The sequence below is a fragment of the Leucoraja erinacea genome, chromosome 2, assembly GCF_028641065.1.
Source record: "Leucoraja erinacea ecotype New England chromosome 2, Leri_hhj_1, whole genome shotgun sequence".
Classification (NCBI taxonomy): Eukaryota; Metazoa; Chordata; class Chondrichthyes; order Rajiformes; family Rajidae; genus Leucoraja; species Leucoraja erinaceus.
In genome coordinates, this window is record NC_073378.1 from 123,855,827 (window position 1) to 123,879,915 (window position 24,089).

Below are 24,089 nucleotides of genomic sequence, written 5' to 3' on the forward strand. Positions count from 1 at the left end.
GTTCCTTCCCACACACGAACACCGTACATTGGATGACACAATTGTGATACAATGATCACGGTCGCACGATGTCACAGCGGTAGAGTTGCCGCCTTACTGCGCTTGCAGTGCCAGAGACACTGGTTCGATCATGACTAAGGATGCTGTCTGTACGGAGTTTGTACGTTCACCCCGTGACCGCGTGGGTTTTCTCCGGGATCTTCGGTTTCCTCCCACACTCCAAAGACGTACAGGTTTGCAGGTTATTTGACTTGGGCTTGTATACTTGGTGTAAGTGTAAATTGTCCCTAGTATATGTAGGCTTGTGTTAATGTGCGGGGATCTCTGGTTGGTGCGGTCTCGGTGGGCCGAAGGGCCTGTTTCCACGCTGTATCTCTAAAGGAAACTAAATAAGAAGGAATTGCAGATGATGGCTTCAATCGAAGATAGTCACAAAAAGCTGGAGTGACTCAGCGGGTCAGACTCAAAAAGCTGGAATAACAGACCTGCAACAGGTCTGAAGACAGGTCTCAACCCGATACGTCACCTATTCCTTTTCTCCAGAGAGCATATCTGACCCACTGAGTTACTCCAGCTTTATGTGTCTATCTTGTGATCCATTGAATCTGTAAAGATATCGCTCCTCAACAGTTCTTCGGGCTTGAAGAAACACTGGCTTACAGAAGGCTGCAAAGGATAGTGCCTCAACGGTGCCACAAGGCTCGGTGCTGGGACCCCAGTTGTTTACAATATATATTAACCATTTAAGACAAAGGAATTAAATGCAACATCTCCAAGTTTGTGGATGACACAAAGCTGGGTGGCAGTGTGAGCTGCGAGGAGGATGCTATGAGGCTGCAGGGTCACTTGGATAGGTTGGTAGACTGAGTGGGCAGAAGCATGGCAGATGCAGTATAAGGTGGATAAATGTGAGGGAACAGGAAGGCAGATTATTATCTGAATGGTGTCAGATTAGGAAAACGGGAAGTACAAGAGACCTGGGTGTGCTTGTACATCAGTCACTGAAAGTAAGCATGCAGGTGCAACAGGCAGTGAAGAAAGCTAATGGCATGTTGGCCTTCATAGCGAGAGGATTTTTAGTATAGGAGCAAGGAGGTCCTACTGCAGTTGTACAGGGCCCTGGTAAGACCACACCTGGAGTATTGGGTGCAGTTTTGGTCTCTTAATTTGTGGATGAACATTCTTGCTGTTGAGGGAGCCCAGAGGGTTCGCCAGGTTCGCGGGACTGACATATGATGAAAGAATGGGTCGACTGGGCTTATACACTGTAATTTAGAAGGATGAGAGGGGATCTAGAAACATATAACATTCTTAAGGGATTGGACAGGCTAGATGTTGGTAAAATGTTCCTGATGTTGGGGGAGTCCAGAACCAGGGGTCACAGTTTAAGAATAAGCTTTTTGATGAGGAAAAACCTTTTTGCCCAGAGAGTTGTGAATCTGTGGAATTCTCTGCCACAGAAGGCAGTGGAGGCCAATTCACTGGATGTTTTCAAGAGAGAGTCAGATATGGCTCTTGGGGCTAATGGAATCAAGAGATATGGGGAGAAAGCAGGAACGGGGTACTGATTTTGGCTGATCAACCATGATCATATTGAATGATGGTGTTGGCTCGAAGGGCTGAATGGCCTACTCCTGCACCTATTTTCTATGTTTCACATTATTCCTTCAGTTTACTGTTATCTGTCTGTTTACCATGTGTTAACATGATTGTGATAGTGGGGAGCAAAGTAGCAGGGCACGAATGTCCAGAATGAGCAGAGAAAATAACTGGCATTTTGACGAAAGATGGACATAAAATGCTGGAGTAAGTCAGGCAGCATCTCTGGATAGAAGGAATGGGTGACGTTTTGGGTCGAGACCCTTCTTCAGGCTAAGAGTCAGGGGAGAGAGAATCTAGAGATAAGAAGGGAAAGGTGTGAAAATGACAGACCAAAAGCAGACGATGTCCAAGAAAATATCGTATAACTCATTGTCTGCTGTGGGGAAGGTGACAACGAGGCATACAATCAGTAAACAATCAGGAGGACAGTGAAACTAGTCGGTGAACTAGGATGGGGGGGGGGATGGAGAGAGAGAGGGAAAGCAAGGATTACTTGAAGTTTGTGAAAGTCAATGTTCATACCACTGGGTTGTAAGCTGTCCAAGCGAAATTTGAGGTGCTGCTCCTCCAATTTGAGCTGGGCCTCAATCTGACAGTGGAGGCCCAGGACAGACAGATCAGTGTGGGAATGGGAGGGGGAGTTAAAGTGTTTAGCAACGGGGAGATTGCATAGGCCCAGGAGGACTGAGCAGATGTGTTCAGCGAAACGATCGCCCAGTCGATGCTTGGTCTCGTCGATATATAGGAGTCCACACCTGGAACAGCGGATACAGTAGATGAGGTTGCAGGAGGTGCAAGTGAACCATTTTGGGACGTCAAACAAGGGCAGGATCTACACAGTGAATGGTAGGCCTCTGGGGAGTGTTGTAGAGCAGAGGGATCTAAGAGTGCGGGTGCATGGTTCCTTGAAGGTCGAGTCGCAGGTAGAGTCAAGGTGGTCACAAAGGGTTTTGGCACTTTGGCCTTCATCAGTCAGAGTATTGAGTATAGAAGTTGGGAGGTTATGTTGCAGTTGTATAAGACGTTGGTGAGACCACATGTATAATATTGTGTTCAGATCTGGGCACCATATTATAGGAGAGATATTGTCAAGCTTGAAAGGGTTCAGAAAAGATTTACGAGGATGTTGCCAGGACTAAAGAATGTGAGCTATAGGGAGAGGTTGAGCAGGCTGTATCTCTATTCCATGGGGCGCAGGAGGATGAGGGGGTTGATCTTGTAAAAGTATACCAAATCATGAGAGGAATAGAGCCGGCAGATGCACAGTCTCTTGCCCAGAATAGGTGAATCGAGGACCAGAGGACATAAGTTCAAAGTGAAGGGGAAAAGATTTAATAGAAAATCAAGGGGCAACATTTACACATTGATAATAATAATAATAATGTTTATTTATATAGCACTTTTCAACAAAACCAGTATTTGAACCAAAGTGCTTTACAGAGATTGATTAAATTAATTGAACAGATCAAATGTCAATAAATCGATACAAAACAAAAAAGAGAAAAAGAAAAAAGACACAGAACAGTACACTATAGAAATCAACATGATTAAGGGTGGTGGGTGTATGGAACAAGCTGCCAGAGGAGGTAGTTGAGGCTGAGACTATCCAGAGCTGCCAAGTAGTACGGATTTTCCATACTTTGTACGGAAATACGATAAGAATACGGATGTACGGTTTTACTTTGTTAAGTACAGATTTTTTTTTAAATCGGCCCGACTTCCTGTTTCATCTTGTTGCTTAAAAAATGCAACGATGTAAAAAGTCATACTGTACCTCTAAAAATTATAGCAGATTAAATCTATTAGTATTTTAAATTTCAAGATCTGGACGATTATTTTTGTAAGCTTTGATCTGCCTGTCCCGCTCCAGGTTTAAACAGCGCTGTCAGTTTAGCGCGTGGGAATTTAAACGAAGAGCTGTCCGCAACAGCGCTGTGGGTTCTAATTATAGCGCTACCAGCTGGAGCGCTATGGGCTTTAAACATAGCGCTATGGCCACAGCGCTATGGATCACATACTGTTCATGGAGGGAGAGAGAGGGAGAAGGAGGGAGAGAGGGAGAACAACGGAGGGAGAGAGGGAGGGAAAGAGAGGAAGGAGAGAGTGAGGGAGGGAGAGGGAGGCTTCCAAAATGGCTTCTACATCATCATCTGGTGCTAAAAGCAGGAAGCAGCCGTTCAAACAGCAGTATACAAAGAGATGGCAATGAATGCACTGTCAAGTAAGGTGCGTAGAAGACATGTCAATTAGTAGCAAAGTTATGCATTCTTGTACTCTGACATGGGTATGACCGCACATAAAACTATAACACTTTTTCAGCAAAATGCCACTGCTGATTTCCTTAGCAACATTTTTTCAGGTACTAGAATGCTGAAATGCTCTGACAAAACTGAGCAGCTCTGACTATCCCATCTTTTAAGAAACAGTTGTACAGGTACATGGATAGGGCAGGTTTGGAGGGATATGGACCAAGCTCAGGCAAGTGGGACTAGTGAAGCTGGGACATTGTTGGCCGGTTTGGGCAAGTTGGACCGAAGGGCCTGTTTCCACGCTGTATCACTCTATGACTCAAAATGAACCTCTGCATAACCTGAAAGGACTGTCGGGGTCCCTGGACAGAGTCGAGGGAGGAGGTAAAGGGACAGGTGTTGCATCTTCTGCGGTTGCAGAGGAACGTACCTGGCGAGGGGGTGGTTTGGATGGGAAGGGATGAGTTTACCAGGGAGTTGTGGAGGAACTGGTCTCTGCGGAAAGGGGCATCAGTGTAAAAGATTCTGAAATATTCCCCCATCACGGGTTCCAAACCAAGACATGCGTGCTGGAGGATGAACATCAAACCAGCTACGGAAAGTGCCAAACAGAAAAAAAAATGATTTAAGAAAATGGAAATTAAATTATGTATAATGATCAGAAACTGATTAAATGGACACCATAATACACAAATCTCAGGAGAACATGGATAGGTGACATTTCGGGTCATGTCCCTTCTTCAGACTGACTATGGGCGGGGGGCGGAAGGAGGAGTACAAAGCTGGAAGATAAGAGGGGCGTGATTAAGCCTTGTAGGTAATCGGCCAACACAGAATGGATCCCACGTTTGCATTCATTCACTTAAGACGAGCTCCGACAATGAATCAAATTAAAAGTTCGGCCTGAGAGGAATTAATAATACAGCAGGCAGAAGAAAAGTGTAGAAAAATGAAATGTGCTTCATCTCATCCTCATCCTTACTCTGTTAAAGCCATTCTATTCCTCCAAATGACGCTGCCTTGACTTGTACACTTATGTTGAGACTGGTCTTGTTCTTGGATTCACCTCCTGCTGTCAGCTTCTTAGTTGTCCTCTACCATAAGTGACTGGATGGAATGAGACAATTTTGGAGCTGAACTGGTACAGGAGCTGTGATTGAGTTAGCTTTGTCTAACAATGGAGAGGATGCAAAAAAGTAGTAATCATGGGCTTATTTTCAGACTCTTTAACGATCCGGCCATTTGCTCTCCTCCAGGTGATTGGATATAAACTACTAATTCTTTTGGATATTTGTTAACGAAGGCTTGGATCCCGTTCAGTTGCGTTCAGTTCAGTTTATTGTCACGTGTACCGAGGTACAGTGAAAAGCTTTTGTTGTGTGCTACATCCAGTCAGCGGAAAGACAATGCATGATTACAATCGAGCCATTCACAGGGATTAGGGGAATAATGTTTTGTGAAAATAAGAAATGTTGCAGTAGTAATGATTTTAAGAATGTGGAGCGATTGTAATATGTGATTGGCATAATTTCCCAATGTATCGACTATAAAGTGCAGTCAAAAGATCACCTCGCATTTTTGTCTTGCAACATTTCCCAATTTGCAATCTCTACCACCTCGATGGGACTAAGATAGCAAAGCTGATGGAAATGCTTCTGTCCACTTGTTCCCTGTACGCTGAAGAGGGTTGGCTGATCTTTATAAAACTCTCTTTGGTGGAGTAAATAGCAACAAGAGTCAAGAGTGTTTTATTGCCGTGTCCCAGATAGAACAATGAAATTCTTAAGGGCCCATGATGCGAGATTAAGAGGACTCATGTCAGCTCAAGACTTAGAAAAACTTGTACATGCCTTTATTACTAGCAGGCTAGATTATTGTAACTGTCTCCTTGCAGGTCTTCCTAAAAAAACGGTCAGGCAGCTACAGCTTGTTCAGAACGCTGTTGCTAGAGTTCTAACAAAGACCAAAACATTTGAACACATTACACCAATTCTTAAATCCTTACATTGGCTCCCTGTATTGCAGAGAATTGATTTTAAAATCCTGCTGCTCACCTATAAATCACTACATGGTTTAGGACCAAAGTATATCACTAACATGCTTCCACTATATAAGCCTTCTAGACCGCTAAGATCTTCTGAAACCAATCTGTTAGTTGATTCCCAGAGTAAATACTTATAAAACATGGGAAAGCAGGATTTAGTTACTATGCAACAAATAGCTGGAATAAACTTCCTGAAGATTTAAGACTTGCCTCAACTTTGACCACTTTTAAAACAAGACTGAAAACTTTTATGTTTACTTTAGCTTTCAGCTAAATCTTAACTACATTGCACTTTTAACTTTTGCACTTTCTATAATGCATTTTTAATTTTGATTTTCTTTTCTTTTAGTTCTATTTTATTTCATTTTATTATTTCATTTTATTGTATGACATGTTTTTATGTGAAGCACTTTGAGTCTGCCTCGTGTATGAAATGTGCTATATAAATAAAGTTGCCTTGCCTTGCCTTGCCTACCTAAGAGCTCTCCGAGTTTAAAAAAGAATCAAACTCGTGGTACTTCATCACGAGTATTTTTTTACTCGTGGAAATTTTTCACAGTGTTGAAAAAACTTCACGAGTTTCACGAGCATACCGCATTTAAGCCCCCGAGTCCCTGCCGTTAGTGTTACGAGCCGGCTACGAGACGTCCACGAGCTCCGACGTACCCGCTACGTAATTCTACGTACTTACCACGAGTTCGATTTTTTTGTTTACGTCGGGAGAGCTCTTGGGTAAACTCGCATCGTGGGACAGGGGTTTTACTTGCAGCAGCACAACAGAATATGTAAACATAGTATACGTACTTACCACACACACACACACACACACACACACACACACACACACACACACACACACACACACACACACACACACACACACACACACACACACACAAAACATACAACATTGTGTAAATAGACAAAACCAATACGCCCGTCTATGTAGTTCAGAGTTTATTTGAGGTTGTAGTGTTTAATAGCCTAATGGCTGTAGGGAAGAAGCTGTTCCTGAACCTGGACGTTACAGTTTTCAGACTCCTGTACATTCTTCCTGATGGCAGGGTGGTGCGGGTCTCTGAAGATGCTGGCTGCCTTTTTGAGGCAGCGACTCCTGTAAATCCCTTCGATGGTGGGGAGGTCAGAACCCGTGATGGACTGGGCAGTGTCCACAACTTTTTGCATCCTCTTCACTCCTGAGCGTTCAAGTTGCCGAATCAGGCCGTGATACGACCTGTGAGTCAAAGGGCAGTTGTGTGGGAGTCGAGAAGTGGAAGAGCACTGGAAAATAGAGGGAGACTATAGAGAGGGGAAAATAGAGCGCAGTCACGGGGGCACAGCGGTAGAGTTGCTGTCTTACAGCGAACCCAGTTCGATCTCGTCTACGGGTGCTGTCTGTACGGAGTTTGTACGTTCTCCCCGTGACCTGCGTGGGTTTTCTCCGAAATCTTCGGTTTCCTCCCACGCTCCAAAGACGTACAGGTTTGTACGTTAATTGGCTTGGTAAATGTCAAAATTATCCCTAGTGTGTGTAGGATGGTGTTAATGTGCGGGGATCGCTGGTCAGCGCAGTCTCGGTGGGCCGAAGGGCCTGTTTCCACGCTGTATCTCTAAACTAAACTACAAGTAACGGGCTTACTCCCCATGCTCTCGATGGGCCGAACATCCTTTTGTGTTGCAAACATGAGATCACCCATCTTCCAGACTGAGAAATGTGTTGCAGTTCCTTGTTAGGACAGTCCATGTGCCAGAATGATGCACCCAAATACACTGCTGGAGTACATAGTCCACAACGACTGCAGCAGTTCAAACAGTGGCTCCAACCTCCTTGAAACACACAGGGGCAGGCAGTAAATGCTGGCCTTAACAGCAACACCCATCTCTCATCTATCTGATTTGAAGCAAAGTCAGTTTGTGTCATCACTTGCATTGTTCATTTAGTCCCACTTGGTAACATTAATAAAAACTATTAACATTCTGCTCCTTTTTGAAAGACAATCTGACAATCTGCGGACTCAGGAGTGAGATGATTTGCCAATATGCCTTAATTTACCGTAAAACAATCAGTTGGCACACAGTAAATTCTGCCAATTGATGGAAGTGTTTAAATTATTAAGTATTATTTGTGGTATCTGCAGTAGCGGTTGTGTTTAGTAACTTGCATTAAATTTAAACCAATGAAGCTTCGAGACGGCTAGAATACAACAACAGGGATGTATTGCTGTGTGGGGCTGTATAAGGCGCTGGTCAGGCCGTATTTGGAATACTGTGAGCAATTTTAGGCCCCATATCCGAGGAAGGATGTGCCGGCTCTGGAGAGGGTCCAGAGGAGGTTTACAAGAATGATCCCAGGAATGAGTTGGTTAACATATGATGAGCGTTTGACGGCTCTGGGCTTGTACTCGCTGCAGTTTAGAAGGATGAGGGGAGAACCTTATTGAAACTTACCAAATGGTGAAAGGCCTGGATAGAGTGGATGTGAAGAGGATGTTTCCACTAGTGGGAGAGTCTAGGACCAGAGGTCACAGCCTCAGAATTAAAGGACATTACTTTAGAAAGGAGGTGAGAAGGAATTTCTTTAGTCAGGGGGTGGTGGACCTGTGGAATTCTTTGCCACAGAAGGCTGTGGAGGCCGTCAATGGATATTTTTAAGGCAGAAATGGATAGATTCTTGATTAGTACTGGTGACAGGGGTTATGGGGAGAAGGCAGAAGAATGGGGTTAGGAGGGAACGATAGGAGGATAGAGAGTTAGGTGGGTTTTGAGTGTCCCAGCCCAGCCTACTGCTCCTCTTTTTTTCTTTTTTTTTTAATACAAAGAGCTTTTATTCAAACAAACACAAATGCAGAATGGTAACAAAATCAAGACTGCCATTGACAGTTTACAAACAGCAGTCAAACAGTTGTCGGATTAAAATATCGTCAACTTTATCCACAATGCACTCGACAACCCCCGCGGGGACCAGAGTCGCCGTGGGCACTGTGTGTGCTCCCTCTCCAGGGACACACGGGCACGGATGTAGGCCCGGAAGCTGGGCAGGCAATCGACCCGGGCAGAATCCTCGACTGCTCGCTGCCTGGACCTGCTGCTCTCCGGGAGGGTCCCGGACCCCTGCTAGCTTTTATAATTGTGTGCCGTAAGGTTGTCCCAGTGTTCCACAATCAAGTCGGTTAATTTGGGACTGCATACGGCAAACGATAAGACGGCAAAACGTTGTCAAGAACTACAGGAGAAATATCACTTGAATGCCAACAATTTTTTTAGACACCTTCAAATCCGAGATTATGTGAAAACATATACACAAGACTGTCCTCTTATGGGTCCAGATATATTAGACGATTGTTTGAATAAACATGCCGATACAAGTAAGTTGATATCTTACATTTATAACACTCCCGTAAATATTGACACTCAACCTTCTGAGATTTATAGGCGAGCATGGGAGGATGAGCTGGGTCAACCCATTTCAAAAGATATATGGAATGAAAGCCTAGAATACATACATTCCTGTTCTTTAAATGCCAGGCATTGCCTGATACAATTCAAAGTATTGCATAGATTATACTACTCAAAGACCAAATTGAACAAGATCTCCCAGAGACGGTTCACCAGACTGATTCCTGGGGTGTCAGGACTGTCTTATGAAGAAAGACTGGATAGACTTGGTTTATACTCTCTAGAATTTAGGAGATTGAGAGGGGATCTTATAGAAACTTACAAAATTCTTAAGGGGTTGGACAGGCTAGATGCAGGAAGATTGTTCCCGATGGTAGGGAAGTCCAGGACAAGGGGTCACAGCTTAAGGATAAGGGGGAAATCCTTTAAAACCGAGATGAGAAGAACTTTTTTCACACAGAGAGTGGTGAATCTCTGGAACTTTCTGCCACAGAGGGTAGTTGAGGCCAGTTCATTGGCTATATTTAAGAGGGAGTTAGAGTTAGCAGGCTCGAAGGGCCGAATGGCCTACTCCTGCACCTAATTTCAATGTTTCTATGTTTCCCCTCTCTGTGATAAATGTCACTTCCAAGAAGCCACCCTAACCCATTATTTTGTATTCTGTATAAAAATACAAAACTTCTGGATGGGAATATTCAATACCATTTCTAAAACACTTAAAATTCAATTGGAGTCAGATTCAAAATTACTAATATTAGGAATGTCAGAGGACTGCCCTAAGTCAACGATATTCCAAAGATGTTTCCTTGACTATGGTTTAATAACTGTGAAAAAACTTGTACTTAAATTCTGGAAAAAGATAACAGTTCCACAGTGAAGATGTGGATCACAGAAATGACCGAGACACTACATTTAGAAAAAAATAAGGCTTGTTTTGTCTGACAAATCAGATCAATTTTCCAAAATATGGTCTCCTTTAATTGAATTTCTTCAACAGAATTGTTGAACACAAGCTCAAAACCGACGCTAAGATCGGGTGAGCGGGTGTAGGGAAGGGTAGTGGGATATATCTCCGCTTTTTTTTCACTTCTTCGTTAGTTCAGGGTTTTTTAATCTTCTTTCCTTTTCGTATCTTTCTTCTTCCTTTTCCATTCTTTCCTTTTTACTTTTTTCCGATTCACTTATCAGTTTATAAATTGTTAAAACTGAAGCTGTACGGAAATTGTATAATTGTTATGTCGATTACTTTCTCCTTGTACAATTGCTTCTAATAAAATAAAGATATATTTTTTAAAAGACGGCAAAACGTATTCACTCTAGTAATTATTAAATAGGAGATTATCAATTTTAGAGATTAATTGAATAATTGCATGCTGAACATTGACTGGGATCTGAGAGGTGTCCCCAGTTAGTCTTCCACTAGTGGGAGAGTCTAGAGGTCATCGGTTCAGAATTAGAGGACGTTATTTTAGGAAGGAGATGAGAAGGAATTTCTTTAGTCAGAATGTGGTGGGGTCTGTGGAATTTTTTGCCACAGAAGGCTGTGGAGGCCAAGTCTGGATATTTTTAAGGCAGAGATAGAAAGATTCTTGATTAGTACATGTGTCAGGGGTTTTGGGGAGAAGGCAGGAGAATGGGGTTAGGAGGGAGAGATAAATCAGCCATAATTGAATAGTGGAGTAGACTTGATGGTTCGAAGGACCTAATTCTGCTCCCATTCTGCTCCTATCCACACTCAGCAAAAAAAAAACAATCTGCAAATAAAATGCAACAGCATCTGGATGCGAACGGCGGACAACCTTATTTGTCAGGATAGACACAGAATGCTGGCGTAACCCAGCTGGACAGGCAGCATCTCTGGAGAGAAGGAATGGGTGACGTTTCAGGTCAACACCCTTCTTCAGACTTCTTCCAGCATCTGCGGTTCCTTGCGCCTGCAATGCATTATGTCCTTTTCTAATCAGGTGGCTCAAACTTGCACAAATATTTTGTGTTTAGGCCAAATATTCTAAATCACAGATTGAAAGTCAATTAGACAATAGACAATAGGTGCAGGAGTAGGCCATTCGGCCCTTCGAGCCAGCACGGCCATTCAATGTTAATCATGGCTGATCATCCCCAATCAGTACCCCCCCCGTTCCTGCCTTCTCCCCATATCCCCTGACTCAGCTATCTTTAAGAGCGCTATCCAGCTCTCTCTTGAAAGTATCCAGAGAACCGGCTCCCACCGCCCCCTGACGCAGAGAATTCCACAGACTCACCACTCTATGTGTGAAAAAGTGTTTCCTCATCTCCGTTCTAAAGGGCCAACCCCTTATTCTTAAACTGTGGCCCCAGGTTCTGGACTCCCCCAACATCGGGAACATGTTTCCTGCCTCTAGCGTGTCAAAACCCTTTATAATCTTATATGTTTAAATTAGATATCCTCTCATCCTTCTACATTCCAGAGTGACCTTATTAATACATATAGTTCACATAAATATATGGCATGGCGAAGCAATATATCACCAAGAGATAGAAACAAAAAGCTGACTCAGAGTGACTCAGCAGGTCAGGCAGCATTGCTAGAGAAAAGGAAGAGGTGACGTTTTGGGTCAGACCAGGATATGGATATTCATTCCTAGAATGACAATGAACCAATATCATTTTGTCCAGCTGCAGTTTCTCCCATGTTGAAGTAGCTACGGGTCAACCGCATCATAAGATCAGAAGTGAGAGGAGCAGTTCGGCCATTCGGCCCATCAAGTCTACTCCCCCATTCAATCATGGCTGATCTATCTCTTCCTCCAAACCCCATTCTCCAGCCTTCTCCCCTTATCCTCGGATACCCGTACTAATCAAGAGTACATCGGTGTGTCTAAAGTCCCGATTAAGCTAAATTGGCAAGGTGGGATCTTCCCTGAGCCATATATATATTTCAAGTTCAAGTTCAAGTGTGTTTATTGTCTTGTGTCCCTGTTAGAACAATGAAATTCTTGCTTTGCTTCAGCACACAGAACATAGTAGGCATTTACTACAAAACAGATCAATGTGTCCATATACCATAATATAAATATACTTACTACAATCTGCTAATTTCATAGTTAGCGTCGCTAAGAATACTGTTTCTAAATATGTTTAGAATTACGTTTAGGCGGCACGTTTAAATACCTCTAAATACATTTAGGCGGCATGACGGCACATCGGTAGAGTTGTTGCCTTACAGCGCTCGCAGTGCCAGAGACCCGGGTTCGATCCTCACTACGGGCGCAGTCTGTAGGGAGTTTGTACGTTCTCCCCGTGACTGCGTGCGTTTTCTCCGAGATCTTCAGTTTCCTCCCACACTCCAAAGGCGTCCAGGTTTGTAGGTTAATTGGCTTGTTGTAAGTGTAAATTGTCCCTAGTGCGTGTGTAGGCTAGTGTTGATGTGCGGGGATCGCTGGTCGGCGCGGACTCGGTGGGCCGATGAGCCCGTTTCCACGCTGTATCTCTAAGCTAAACTAAACGCATGGCAGTGTTGGAACGAATGGGAGGGGTTGGGGTGATAAGGGGCAAGGTGAAGACAAACAATAGCCACGTTTTTGTTTGTTTCAGAAGTGGCGAAGGAACATCCTGTTGGACTTGGAAGAGGAATATTATTTCAGAAAAGGATCCCAAGGTACAATATTTCCATTTATTTTTTAGAATCTGATTCATATAGCATCATGCTAATGACGGTATGTGCATTGCATTCTCCAATGTTGGGTAACATCATTCTTTCCTACCCCCCTCTTTCTTGTTCCACCCACCCCCACCCATTTCTTCCTCTCCTTGCTTTGTCCTTGCACTTTTTTAGTTTAGTTTAGAGATACAACGTGGAAACAAGCCCTTCAGCCCATCGAGTCCATGCCGACCAGCGATCCCCGCACACTAACACTATCCTCCACACACTTGGGACAATTTTACATTTATACCAAGCCAATTAAACGACAAACCTGTACCTGTTGGAAGGATACCAAAGATCTCGGAGAAAACCCACGCAGATCATGGGGAGAACGTACAAACTCCGTGCAGACAAGCACCCGTAGTCAGGATCGAACCTGGGTCTCTGGCGCTGTAAGGCAGTAGCTCTACCGCTGAGCAACCGGGCCCAATCTGCCAATCCCCAAACCCTCCCATTCACCCTCACTGGTATCTACCAATCATTTGCCAGGCATTGTCCCACCCCCACCTCTTCCCCAGCTTTCTGCCCCCTCCATGAGAATCAATCTGAAGAAGGTCCCGACTGAAATATCACCTATCCATGTCCTTCGGTGATGCTTCCTGACCCACTGAGTTACCCCAGCATTCTGTGCCCTGCCCAAGATTATATCGTCTGCCATTCCTTGCGTCTTTCTCCTCCCTCTTTCCCTGAAGGCATTCTCTCCATAGCGCGGCTGTGGAGAGGATCTTTCCAGTAGTGGGAGTGTCTAGGACCAGAGGTCATAGCCTCAGAATTAAAGGACGTACTTTTAGGAAGGAGATGAGGAGAAACTCCTTCAGTCAAAGGGTGGTGGATCTATGGAATTCCTTCCACGGAAGGCTGTGGAGGCTGTCAGTGGAGATTTTTAAGGCAGAGATATATAGATTTGTGATTGGTACGGGTGTCAGGTTATGGGGAGAAGGCAGGAGAATGGGGTTAGGAGGGAGAGATAGATCAACCATGATTGAATAGCGGAGTAGAGTTGATGGGCCGAATGGCCTAATTCTACTATCAAGTGACCTAATGATATGGTCTCATAGATACTACTTGGCTTTCACTACTTTGTCAAACTTGGACGTTGTAGGCATAAAGAGGTTACTTAGGAGTGTGGCCAATTTTTCCACAGTTTACATAAAATTTCTATTGGGAAAACAGTTGTGGTTTTGTTCAGTGAGAACTTTCAGAATGATATGCCATGGCATCTGAAATACGCCTAGAGAAAGTTTGGTGACTTGATCAGTATAAAAAACCTCTGTATTTTCTCCACACTGAACATTTATTGGCAACTGGTTTTTGGTGTCTCTGGATAAAAAATGTTATATTCCTGCCTAGATAGAATATTCTTTCATAAATTAGTTTCTTCACTTATGGAGGAGACGATGCGTAAAGCAGTCCAAGTTTAGCCAGAGGTAGGTTGGTGATGGTTGCAGGCTAGGAAAATGATTTACCATTGAACGTCAGAGATAGATGGCGACAAACTCCTTTGTTGAACTTAACTGGCTTTTTTGTTACTTACCACAGTGGCGCAGTGGTAGAGTTGCTGCCTTACAGCGCCAGGGAGCTGGGTTTAATCCTGATTACGGGTGCTGTCTCTGAGGAGTTTGCACGTTCCCCTCCCCCCCCCCTCCCGTGACCTGGTTGTGGTTTCTCCGATCTTCGGTTTCCTCCCACACTCCAAAGACGTATAGATTGTAGGTTAATTGGCTTGGTATAAATGTAACTTGTCCCTTGTGTGTGTAGGATAGTGTTTATGTGCAGGGATCGCTGGTCAGTGTGGACTCGAGGGGCCTGTTTCTGCTCTGTATCTCTAAAACTAAAAAAAAACAGACTAATATTCTTTCAGAAATTAGTTCGCTTTTAGAGAAGATAAATAAAGCAGACCAAGTTTAGGTAGAAGTAGGTTGATGATGGTTGTAGGAAAATGATTTACCGTTGAATGTCAAGGATGGATGGTGAGAAACTCCTTTGTTGGAGTTTCCTGGCATTTTTATGATATACATGCCTGAATGTTGTCTAGGTCTAGCAGGCAAGCATGTGGCACAGCGGTAGAGTTGCTGCCTTACAGCGAAGGCAGCGCCGGAGACCCGAGTTCGATCCCGACTACGGGTGCTGTCTGTTCATACGTTTGTACGTTCTCCCCGTGACCTGCGTGGGTTTTCTCCGAGATCTTTGGTTTCCTCCCACACTCCAGAGGCGTACAGGTTTGTAGGTTAATTGGCTTTGGTAAAGATTGTAAATTGCCCCCAGTGTGTGTAGGATCGTGTTAGTGTACAGGATCTGCTGGTCGGCATTGGCCGAGAACTGAAAAGATCTTGCCGTTTCAAGTGTAGGGAAGTAACACTGTGATTGATCTGCTTTCAAATTTCAGATTAAAGGAACAATAAAGAACAACAACATCAAATAAGAATGTGATTGGCTTGCTTGTACCAGAATATAATCCCCAACTTTCGGAAAGGAACTATTGTTGACAGCTGCAGCTATTTAGAAATGGAATGACCACTAGACATTGGTCATAAGATCATAAGTGATGGGAGCAGATTTAGGCCATTCGGCCCATCAAGTCTACTCTGCCGTTCAATCATTGCAGAGATAGACACAAAATTCTGGAGTAACTCAATGGGCCAGGCAGCATCTCTGTAGAGAAGGAATGGGTGACGTTTCGGGTCAAGACCCTTCTTCAGACTTGTGTCTATCTTTGGTTTAAAGCAGCATCTGCTGTTCATTCTTACACATTCAATCGTGGCAAATCTATCTCTCCCTCCTAACCCCATTCTCCTGCCTTCTCCCCATTACACCCGTACTAATCAAGAATCTATCTATCTCGGCCTAAGAAAATATCCATTGACTTGGCCTCCACAGCCTTCTGTGGCAAAGAATTCCACAGATTCACCACCCTCTGACTAAAGAAATATCTCCTTCCTAAAGGAACGTCCCTTAATTCTGAGACTATGACCTCTGGCCCTAGACTCTCCTAGTGGAAACATCCTCCCCGCATCCACTCCATGCAAGCCTTTTGCCATTCGGTTAGGTGTCCCCTCATTCTTCTAAACCCCAGCGAGTACAGGCCCAGTGCTGACAAACGCGCTTTGGGTTTGGTTGTCATTTATTTTTGCCTTGCTCTGATCGGCATAATACAGTAGAAGGCATAGCAACAATGAGCAAAGCTCTCCGACATCTGGGAATGTTCCAAACCCCCCGGCCCCCGCACAGATATTGACAAAGAGCGGGACTTGCATTCCTCCTTGCCTACAAATGGGATCATCTGTCGGCGTAGGTCAGAATCTGCTTCGAGCTGAGCTGCTTCTGGCTGACGACGTGACTGTTGAATGACATTGACCTCCAAATCAAGGTCTTCGCTCATCACTGGTTGAGATTTCACTTGTCACAAAATTTACTCCTGTCTTTTTGTATGTCAACCAGCAGAAGCCTGCGGAATGATCGCACTTCTGCCATGGGCACTTTGTTACAGCCGAGAGTTTCTCCAGCGATTGATGTCTGCAACATCTGTTAGCTTTTCTAACTTTTTGTTTTATCTCTGTATTTTTCGAAGTCTGCCTGGTCTTTTCTGCAAAAGATTGAACAGGTGATGTAAATTGGAGGGACAGCACCTCATATTTCGCTTGGGCAGCTTACAACCCAGCGGTGTGAACATTGACTTCTCTAACTTCAAGTAACCCTTGCTTTCCCCCTCTCTCCATCCCTCCCCCACCCAAGTCGTACCAACTTCAAAGTCGTCTCGTTGAGTCTGATTCTCTGTAACTCGTTTTCACATAGGCCACAGCTATCAAAGGCCAGTTTCCTTTATCATCGTAACTTTTTTCCATAGCTTTCATTAATTTCTTCTATATCTCTCTACATCGCCGTCTATATCTCTCATTTCCCTTTCCTCTGACTGTCAGTCTGAGGAAGGGTCTTGACCCGAAACATCACCAATTCCTTTTCTCCAGAGTCGCTGAGTTACTCCAGCTTTTTGTGTCTATCTTCGGTTTAAACCAGCATCTGAAATTCCTTCCTACACAAACTGCAAAACATTTATCTTGTATTTTTGGGGGTTTGTTGCAATATTAATATTACCACTTACCTGAAGAGCAGCAACTTTTGTCATGACACTATTTATTCTTGTTGGACTGTGTCCAGGCTATAACTTCAAGCATGTGCTGATTGAGCAATTTCCATATTCCGACCCGTCTCAATAGCCAAATTCCCCAGCCTAATTTATTTGGACGTTCCCTATTTTATGTGCCTTATGTGGAATGTACATATTCCTGGGCTACTCTTGTTCCAGATCTTCTTGGCTCAGGACTGCTTCAATCTTACATTTAAACTGTTATAATAAATACTGAAATCATAGATGACATTGGAGCTTGTTTTTGGACCATCCCAGTTGTTCTGAAAAGTCACTAGATGTCTGTGTCTGTGTATGTGTGCACGTGTGTCTGTGTCTGTGTCTGTGTCTGTGTGCACGTGTGTCTGTGTCTGTGTCTATGCACCTGTGCCAGTGCCTGTGTGCACGTGTGCCTGTGTGCATGTGCCTGTGCGTATGTCTGTGTTTGTGTGCGCGTGTGGCTGGCTGTGTCTGTGTGTGACTATCTGTGCACGTGTCTGTGTGCACATGTCTGTTTGCACGTGTCTGTGTGTGTCTGTGTCTGTCTGTCTGTGTCTGTCTGACACTGTGCGTGTGCGCGTGCCTGTGTGGGCGTGTGTGTGTGCGTATGTGGCTGTCTGTGTGCGCGCGTGTCTGTCTGTGTGCGCGCGTGTCTGTCTGTGTGCGCGCGTGTGTCTGTGCGCGCGTGTCTGTCTGTGACACAAGCTCTTTTGTTTTTCTAAAACTCTGATGCCACTTCTCAAATTTTTGCTCATCAGAGGTCATTGCATTTTTGGGATATTATGGGAAACGAGAAATGTGAGGCGATTGAAGGAAAGTTACACTGTGATAAATGATCAACCATGATTTCATTCACCAAGCACAAGCACAAGGGACTCCTATTTGTTGTTATCATCTTGCTATTGACACATTGACACTATCGTACACACACTAGGAACAATTTACATTTATACCAAGCCAATTAACATACAAACCTGTATGTCTTTGGAGTGTGGGAGGACGTACAAACTCCATACAGACAACACCCATAGTCAGGATCGAACCCGGGTCTCTGGCGCAATAAGCGCTGTTAGGCAGAAACTCTACCGCAGCACCACCGTGCCCTTGGCTGTCAACGTATACACCATGATATAGATCACCTTGTGGACCTATACGTTCTCCCTGTGACCGCGTGGGTTTCCTCCAGGTGCTCTGGTTTCTCCCTGACATTCCAAAGGCGTGCGGGTTTGTCGGTTCATTGGCCTCTATAAATTGTCCCCAGTGTGTAAGAAGAGGATTGGTAAGTGGGATAATGTAGAAGTGGTATGAACGGGTGATTGATGGTCGGCATGGACTCGGTGGGCCGAAGGACCCATTTCCATGCTGCATCTCTAAACAAAGCCATATGGGCAATGTGCATTCCAGGGATCCACACGGCTCTTTCCACAGCATGTGTGTATTCTGGGCATGTGTCTTTAAGGAATATGTGGGAAGGAACTGCAGATGCTGGTTTAAACCGAAGATAGAGACAAAATGCTGGAGTAACTCGGCGGGACAGGCAGCATCTCTGGAGAGAAGGTATGGGTGACGTTTCAGGTCGAGACCCTTCAGGTCTTCAGCATCCTGGCCCGCTGAGTTACTCCAGCATTTTGTGTCTGTCTTCAGTTTAGACCAGCACCTGCAGTTCTCTGCTATACTGTGAAAGTTGCATGTGGGTGAGGGGGGTGGCTGGAGGATGTGACAAAAGGCTCGAAGTGAAAAGGAGACAAAGGGACTTCGGATAAGGAAAGGCGACAATGAATGAAATTCAGGGGAGAGGGAAACAAGTCAAGTCAAGTCAAGTCAAGTTTATTTGTCACATATACATACGAGATGTGCAGTGAAATGAAAGTGGCAATGCTCGCGGACTTTTGTGCAAAAGACAAACAACAAAACAACCAAACAAATTATAACAAGGTGGAGAGGAATGAAGGATAATAAAAGGGAATGGAGGAACTTAGTTTAGTTTAGAGACACAGCGCGACAACAGGCCCTTCAGCCCACCATGCCGTGCCAACCAGCGATCCCCGCACATTAACACTACCCAACACACACTGGGAACAATTCACCATTATACCAAACGCACACGCACACGCACATGCATATGCACATGCACACACACACCCATTTTTGCATTTACACCAAGCCAATTAACCTACAAATCCGTACGTCTTTGGAGTGTGGGAGGAAACCGGAGATCCTGGAGAAAACCCACGCAGGTCACGGGGAGAACGTACAAACTCCGTACAGACAGCACTGGTAGACAGGACTGAACTCGGGTCTCTGGCTGTGAGGCGGCAACTCTACCGCGGTGCCGCCCTTGGAAAGGAACCGAAAGAATGGAAGGTCCATGTGCGCGTGGCCTCACTCTGGCACTTGAGGAGGCCGGGGACAGAAGGATCGGTACTCCTGGTGAAAACGGAACTGTTTCCAGCAACACGGTGATTTAACATCTCAGCAAAGCATCTGATCGACTACAGACAAGACCGATTTCCTCGTCACCATGACGGCAGAAGCAGGAAGTATATTTAGTTCCTTGCCTGGACACAACTCTGAGGAATATCAACATGATGAAGTGTTGAGATCACTCTTGGAGCATGCTTCTGTTTTTGTCACTCTGCAAAGGCAATGGAATAGCTGCAAGTATTAGATCATCAAGCTGTTGAAAGATACATGTCCTCGTGTCCTCGTGACTTCTGGTACTGCTGTAAAATGGGAAGATTGTGTGGCGTAATCATTCTAGTATTGGTGTAACCGAATAGTTATAGTTTGTGCGATCAAAGTCCACCCTATCAAAAGTAACTTAACAGAAAGTAACTTATCAACAGTAAGAGCGTGCACGGTGGTACAATAGAGTTACTGCCTTACAGCTCTCACTGCATGGACGGAAATCCTGGGGGTGACACGTTTCCCCCCCCCCCCCCACCCCCCCCCCATGCTTTGAGAGGTGGGGAACAATTCCCCCTCCCCCATGTTTTGTAATCCGGTCTTTATCAGACGCTCTCCAAGGGCTGAATCGGCCCACTAGCGGTGCCTTTCAGCGCCCCGCGCGACCTTAAAATCTTTAAATCTGCTGCATTGAGGCGATGGAGGCTCCGGATTCCCGCAAGGATTACCCCCCCCCCCCCCCCCCCCCCCCCCCCCCCCCGCCAGTGGATGGGCCGATTGAAGCCCCACGATTCAGGGTGGACGAAGCTGCTGTTGCTGGAGTTCGGTCACCAACCAGGTCAGCTCCCGATATTACCGTCCACAGGCCCCACGGCCAAAGCCTCGCGTGTGTGCGCATGCACGTACACGGTCGCCAAGAAATTGTCCGTCACCCGCCCCCATGTTTTGATAGTGATTTCCGTGCCTGGCTCACTGTGCCGGAGACCCTGACAATGGGTGCTGTCTGAACGGAGTTTGTACGTTCTCCCCGTGACCACGAGATCTTCTTCGAGATTTTGGTTTCTGCCCACACTCCAAAAACGTACAAGTTTATAGTTTAATTGGCTTGGTTATAAATGTCAATTGTCTCTGTGGTGTGTCAGTGTGCGGGGATCGCTGGTCACTGCGGCCTCGGTGGGCAGAAGTCCCTGTCTCCGCGATTTATCTCTAAACTAAACTTCAATCTTTGGCAAGGTGATAACTGGTGATGAAGGTCTCAAAAACTGGTATATTTCAGTAAGCTAAAACAAATCATCCATTACCGTAGTTTTGATTTTTATCAATCAGTCTGAGAGATAACTATAAAAATGATCAGATTAACCTGCATACTTCAAATTACCCGGATTTGGTACTTGACAATTCTAGTTTCTTGAATTGTGCTGAACGTTGAATAAAATTATTATGATGAACTTGAGTATTACATTGAATTAGGAACATGAAGTGCTCCTGTCAGTCTATGTTACATTTGGTCAATTTCCTCCTGGGATAAATAAAGTTCTATCATCTCGTATTGTATTTATAATTTTGGAAGCTCTAGCTGAAATTCTGCAATTGCGGGCTTATCACTTTGGATATCAAATATAGTTATTTTCTACTTTGCATTATTTTCAATTACAATTATGTAAATATATCAAAAGATACAACCAACAAAGTTGGTGTTCAAATATCGCAGGTATTCCTGAATGGCCAGGTTCAGGAATAGATCCTTCCCCACAGCCATCAGGTTATTAAACTTAACTGAAACAAATCTCTGAACATTAATAGACCATTATCTATTTGCACTTTATCTGCTTATTTATTGATGTATGTAGATATTTATATAATGGTATATAATAATAATAATAATAATAATAATTAATTTTATTTATGGGCACCTTTCAAGAGTCTCAAGGACACCTTACAAAAATTTAGCAGGTAGAGGAAAAACATGTGAGGGGAATGAAATAAATAGTAGAGACATGACTAGATTCAGATTCAGATTCAGATTCAATTTTAATTGTCATTGTCAGTGTACAGTACAGAGACAACGAAATGCATTTAGCATCTCCCTGGAAGAGCGACATAGCAAACGATTTGAATAAATAATAATAAGTGTCCGGGGGGGGGTGGTGATTGGCAGTCACCGAGGTACGTTGTTGAGTAGAGTGACAGCCGCCGGAAAGAAGCTGTTCCTCGACCTGCTGGTTTGGCAACGGAGAGACCTGTAGCGCCTCCCGGATGGTAGGAGGGTAAACAGTCCATGGTTGGGGTGAGAGCAGTCCTTGGCGATGCTGAGTGCCCTCCGCAGACAGCGCTTGCTTTGGACAGACTCAATGGAGGGGAGCGAGGAACCGGTGATGCGTTGGGCAATTTTCACCACCCTCTGCAATGCCTTCCGGTCGGAGACAGAGACTAGTACACAAAGTAAATACAGAATTCAATATAAAACACAATATGAGGCAATTAATGCACAGATGAAAAGGGAGGGGGGCGTGGGGCTAAGGATAGGCAGAGGTGAAGAGATGGACACACTGATATGGTATATGGACACACTGATATGTTCTGTATTCATGCCTACTATATTCAATTGTGCTGAAGCAAAGCAAGAATTTCATTGTTCTATCTGGGACACATGACAATAAACTCTCTTGACTTGATAGTGCCAGTTGTTTTTTTCTCTTGCTTTTGCTATTCCATATCTTCAAGATATTGACATCTCCAAGGATTTTAGCTTCCCATTAGTTACATGGAGAACTGTTATTTATTATTCCCACATGACCAGTGGTATCTTCACTCATGTCACTTCATTGTGAGTGCCATTACAGTCAATGCCTGTGCAATCTGCATTCCGACAAGGATTACTGGGTGGTACTCCAAATGGAAATATCGTCCTTAATCCAGAAATATTATCCTTAATCTGGAGGCCATTTATAATAAAACTATTGACATTAACACACTTGCTGAATAAAAGGTAGAATTTGAACCTTGTACATTAGGGGATATAATAGTCTGAGGAAGGGTTTCGGCCCGAAACGTTGCCTATTTCCTTCGCTCCATAGATGCTGCCTCACCCGCTGAGTTTCTCCGGCATTTTTGTCTACCTGGGGATATGATAGCTTCCTTTTGTGTTGGAAGGAACTGCAGATGTTGGTTTACACCGAAGATAGACACAAAATGCTGGAGTAACTCATCGGGACAGGCAGCATCTCTGGAGAGAAGGAAAGGGGGACATTTCAGGTCGAGACCCTTCTTCAGACTGAGTCAGGGGAGAGGGAGGCATAGAGATGTGGAAGGGCAAGGTGTGAAAACAGGAGATCAAAGGGGACGAAGCTCAAGGAAAATGTAGAATGGATCATTGTTAGCTGGGGATAGGCAAAACAGAGGCATATGAAGACAAAATTTGATCAGGAGGATAGTTTAACTGGCCAGACAACTAGGATGGGGGAGGGATGGAGAGAGAGCGAAAGCAAGGGTTACTTGAAGTTAGAGAAGTCAATATTCATAACGCTGGGGTGTAAGCTGTCCAAGCGAAATATGAGGTGCTGTTCCTCTCATTTGCACTGGGCCTCACTCTGACATTGGAGGAGACCCAGGACTGAAAGGTCAGTGTGGGAATGGGAGCGGGAGTTAGTGTTTTGCAACCAGGAGATCAGGTAGGATTAGACGGAATGAACGGAGGTGTTTTAGTAAAATGATCGCCGAGCCTGGGCTTGGTCTCTCCAATATATCAGAGTTCACACCTGGAGCAACGGATACAGAAGATGAGGTTAGAGGAGGTGCAAGTGAATCTCAGCTGCCTTTTGGGTGTCATAAGATTGTGCCTAAAGATATGTGAGGTTACTTCCACATTTTGCAACTTAAATTTTTTTTTGATTTGTTTTAGTTTCCAGAAAGAGTTTTCTCCTGACGCCAAGGACATTGGAAAGAAAACAAAAACCATTGACACAAATCTACTTGCTGTACTTCCTAAAGGTTAGTATCACAGTGCTTTGAATGAATGAAGTCGCATGAATGATGTTGTAAATACCAGCGGGCACGGTGGCGTAGCGGTAGAGCTACTGCCTTACAATACCAGAGATCCGGGTTCGATCCTGACTACGGGTGCTGTCTGTACGGAGTTTGCACGTTCTCCCCGTAACCTGTGTTTTCCTCCCAAACTCCAAAGGTTTGTAGGTTAATTGGCTTTGTTAAAAATGTAAAATTGTACCTGGTGTTTATAGGCTTGTGTTGATGTGCGGGGATCGCTGGTCAGTGCAGACTCGGTGGGCCGAAGGGCCTGTTTCCGTGCTGTATCTCTAAACCAAACTAAAATTCCTTTGGGATATTGTCTTGTTTGATTAATTTTACACAAATCAAGTGAAACAATATTAGTTATTGCTGCAGTTGTATTTCCATGTTTTGTCATTTAAAATAATAATGAGCACCCTATCTTGCACCAGTAGATTTCCACCCAATATGTTAATGCTCTTGCTGTTACAAGATGTCAGACGAAGTCCGTAGAAGGGATTCGACCCAAAATATCACCTATCCATGTTATTCTCAGATGCTTCCCGACCCGATGAGATATTC

At 44.4% G+C, this 24,089-nt stretch overlaps 1 protein-coding gene across 1 annotated transcript in view; it reads left to right on the forward strand.

The window, feature by feature from the left end:
- The window catches only part of svila (supervillin a), a 350,280-nt gene that overhangs the window by 146,074 nt on the left and 180,117 nt on the right, over window positions 1–24,089 (forward strand). Inside the window, exons 4-5 of the mRNA XM_055665020.1 lie at window positions 12,865–12,928; window positions 23,404–23,492. The gene's annotated coding sequence lies outside the window, so the exon portion shown is untranslated. The remainder of the gene's footprint in view (window positions 1–12,864; window positions 12,929–23,403; window positions 23,493–24,089) is intronic.